At 36.0% G+C, this 4367-nt stretch overlaps 1 long non-coding RNA gene across 1 annotated transcript; it reads left to right on the forward strand.

Moving 5' to 3' along the window:
- The first annotated feature begins 266 nt into the window (after positions 1–266).
- Positions 267–1696, forward strand: LOC141633252 (uncharacterized). The gene is made up of 3 exons (XR_012538045.1): positions 267–305; positions 1220–1324; positions 1531–1696. It is a non-coding gene; the product is annotated as an uncharacterized LOC141633252 (long non-coding RNA).
- Positions 1697–4367: the final 2671 nt, after the last annotated feature.

The following is a 4367-nucleotide window of genomic DNA, read 5'->3' on the forward strand; positions in this document are numbered from 1 at the left end:
TTTAAAATCTCAAAGAAAGGATTAATTAAAAAAGTAATTTTGACGTACATTAGGTAGTTTAGTTCAGGGGCGGATTGGGGGGGGGGGGGGTGGGTGGGGGAAAGTGAGGGCACGATAAACATAAACCACACAGAGAAAGTCAGAAACAACGATAAACATAAACCACACAATGACACAAACACAAAGGTAGAACTGTGAATGACGATAAAGACGGTCAATCGTCAAATTCCGTCGGCTCATCCTCGCTCATCTTTACTCGCATCAGTCGTCACCGGTAGGCGTCACTGACGTACTCGGTTGTCTCGGTATGTCTTCTTATAATCTTATTAATTCGATTAATTTGTTGTTGATTGTTGATTAATTAGATTAGTTTGTTCTTAGTAAGTTAGTAGTTATTAGTTTTGATTAATTCGATTCATTTCTTCCCCAAATTCAATTAATTTGTTCTTATTAGTTATTAGTTTGATTAATTTGTTCCCCAAAACCTAGATCCCAAATTTGTTCTTATTCAATTAATTTATGTAATTGTTGGCTTGTGTTAGTGTAGCTTAGAATTTGTTGTTTGTTTGTAGATTGAATCGTTGATGATGAAAATGAATAGCTTACAATACTTGTGGTCTCGAAAGTCACAAAAAACCACATTGTCCTCTTCTCCGTTGTCATTAGAACCTCAAAATCACCTTAATCAAGAAGAGCAAATTAATGATGAGCAAATTAATGATGAGCAAATTAGTGAGGGGGAATCCGATAATCCATCAATTCAAGAGGGCAATCAAAGTGAGCATGAAGGTAATCCGATAATCCATCATTCTAATCAACAACTTTAGTCGATGATTTATCGATAATTATGATGACGATGTCATGTCATGAGACCGTCTCATATAAGAATTGTCGTGGTTTATGATTTACCGGCGATAATGATGATAATGGCGATGTGTAATGTTGTTCAATTTTAGTTTCTCTTTCGGTATTAGTTGACAGATGAAGTTTTTGAGAGACCGTCTCACATTAGGCAAAACTTGTTTGACACCTTTCTATAGATAAAAAGCTCAGGGATGAACTTAGGTAGATTGATACTCATTGTATGTGAATTTACATTCCATTTCTCATAATCAAGTCCAGGCTTGATTGACACCTTTCTTTCGGAATTTATCATTTTTGTGGAGGACTTTTGAGTAGCTTCAAACGATCACTTATTTGTGGTCTCTAATGCGTCTAGGATGATCCTATTTGTGTTGCTGCTAGACGGGATGGAAAGGCACTTGTTACGAGTACATGGATTGATCATAGCTTAATTGCTGGAAAGCCGGCTAACACTTCCTCTGTAAGCTCTTTTAGCGTCCCTCTTCACCTTTATTTTCTTTTGATGTAACATTCATGAAAGATCGCATTAACTTCATGCTCTGGAAGAGCTCAAACATTAAGAACTTTGCTTCTTTTTGCTCTAGACCATATTTGAGTCAGTTCAATTTTATTTTAAGTTATTCGTTGGAAATGTCAACTGATCCGATTCCATATTTACTCAAAAAGATTATATATAGGCCAGCAAAGGAGTGATGATGATGTTATTAGGCGTTTTCAAGATATGAATCCTCGTCGGATGGCTTTAGATTTTTCTTAGATTTTTCCTTTGTAATTTACTATGTATTGACGATTTGACGATATTTGAATTTTAATGTATTAATGTTGTCCGCAATTTTTTTTTAGTGTGCCCCCCCTTACTCAAATCCTGGATCCGCCACTGGTTTAGTTGGGCTATAGAATAGACCTTTATCAAATGAAAAGAAGCCTTAATGCACAATGGCTTTCTATTGATAATCAAAATTCAAGTGAAATAGCAAGACACTATCAGAGAATTTGTGTTCGGGAAGTTCATCTCCATATACAGGTCATCATTACTACAAACGCATCCGCAATTGAGATCCGCTTTAAAGCTCGTGGTATGTAGCCTGTAGGCTCTGGAATGCGTCATGTAATGCATCTTAATCATATCTTGGTGAAGATGACAGCACATATATTATGTCAACATAATAAGGAGTATATATAGTCCATAGTTCTATAGGCTTTTGTTTAGTAGAAGAACTCTAAAATTAGTCTAAGCCTTTAAGATGTATCCTACCCCAACGCCACTCTTTGCCAAAATTTTATCCTATTAGCTATCAATGTACACGTTTTGATAAAATTGTTAATTCTCAAACTTTATCTTATTTCAATATTTATTAATTTAGATATTATCTTTTATTTCAATGGCCGAAAGTCGTTCAGGAAACTTGGAGTCTCTATAATCGCTCGAAAAAAGCTTCCTTTAATAATATAGATAGATAGATATTAATTGATTGATTTTCATTTTCTTTGCCCATAACATGCGGATGAGTAGCTTGGACTTTTAGTCCGAGTGTTGAGAGGAAGAAAAAAAAATTTAATGCTTAACTTGGGTGAACTCGACAATGTGTGGCTATATGGTATTGAATTACTTGACTTATAATTTCGTAAATTTTGGAATACGTGGTAGTTAATAGATTATAAAACCAACTTGTAGTATTATTCAAATTCACTGATTGGGGGATTATCTGAGTTGTCTTAAGTGGGTTAGAATGTCACACCTACACCTTTAATTTTACTGACCTGTAATTATTTGTCTTATATGATTTCATATTGAGATTATTATTAACTTGAACTAACTGCTTGTATGGGTGTCTCAAACTTCGAGGATGAAGTTTTTTTAACGGAGGATAGATTGTAATACTATCTTTTTGTCCTTTTTTGTGAGATATGTTAGTTGTGGTTCTTTCGTAAGTAGGTTCGGAGTGTGTGAGCATTGTATTGTGTTAAGTGGTCTTAAGTGTGAGCGAACTTTGAGGATGAAGTTCATTTTAAGGGGGTAAAACTGTAATACCCCTACTTTGAAATAAATAAATTGATAAGTGCAATTTATATAGACTTTTTAGCCTCTTATTGCACGCATTTCTATGCCTTTTTGTATCGCTTTGTATTGCAAAATGCCCCGAATTGGCTACTTTGGTTTGTTTTGTCTTAATTGCAGAAATGGACCCAAAAGTAGCGGAATCGACCCTTATTCGTCCCATTTAGCATGCATTGTAAGGAGACTGGAATTTTGGAGCAAGAGTCGTACTTCGGGATGCGTGAAGGGTGGTCAAATGAAGCTGTCATGACGAGTTTGAGGCTGATAGAATGGATTTCTTCTCGATCGAGTGGAATTATGAGTCGATCGAGTGGTTTGGCAGGAATCAAAGGTTGATCGAATTGTTCTAAATACTCGATTGAAATATGCTTTTATGGAGTTACTCGATCGAGAGCCTAAAGTGTTCGATCGAGAGCAATTGCTGGAGAAGACCTCGATCGAGTAGTCTGAAAGTACTCGATCGACTGGATTGCTAGTTTACACGGGCTTTAGTAGTCCGTGATAGATTTATTTATGTTAATTATCGCTCCCCTATATAAGGGAGTCGTCATTAGGTTAATAAACATACTTATACACTTCTAAAACTTTGCTTAATTACGTTGTTGCTCTCTTTTGACTGTTTAAACTTTTCTGTCTCTTTTCTCTCGGATTTGGATTGTAATCATTCTTTTCCCTTTAATCTAAACTTTATCTGCTTTCATTAATTATTCCTTTACTCTTGTTTATGCTTATTTATCATCTCTTTGTTATGTCTATTGTTAGCATGCTTATTGTTGTTATTGTCGATTGCCTTAAGAACATGAGTAGCTAATTCTCTTTATCTTAGGACTTGGGGATCCATGGTAGAATTGTGACGATGTAATGAATAGACTAGACGATTTACATGTGGGAATCTGTTACTGTAGCAATATATCTTTAACATGTTTAGTCGAGTGCACGCTTCTATGTAACTTTAATCTGGTTAAATTCACCCCTGGATCGAAAGATTGGGGAGAACAGACCTGCTATGAACAGTAGACTACCTAATGAGGGCGAAAGTTAAGTTAGTAGTAGTCTAGGATGGATAGCGGACCGAGAGGACCTTTTCATTGCCCTTCTCGCAGCAGATTATCTAGGCTATTTGCAAACTGAGTCGATAGACTGCCATGGTGAACCGAAAGCCTGACATACTCTCTTTTATCTGATCACTTTTATCACATTTTTTCGCTTTACTGCTCTTACTTTATTTCTTTTGCCTTTGACCATCAGTAGTTTAGAAAACCAAACTAAAACTCCCATTTGTGACCTAGATAGATGGACTTTCTGACAGATACCTTGCCTCCCTGTAGAGATCGACCCTACTTATCACTAGCTTCCGTTAGTATATTTAGGTATTTATTTTTGGTACAGAAACGACAGTATCAAATTTTGGCACCATTGTCGGGGAGGCAATAGCCCTGTCTGT

Source organism: Silene latifolia, chromosome Y (genome assembly GCF_048544455.1).
Source record: "Silene latifolia isolate original U9 population chromosome Y, ASM4854445v1, whole genome shotgun sequence".
Lineage (NCBI taxonomy): Eukaryota > Viridiplantae > Streptophyta > Magnoliopsida > Caryophyllales > Caryophyllaceae > Silene > Silene latifolia.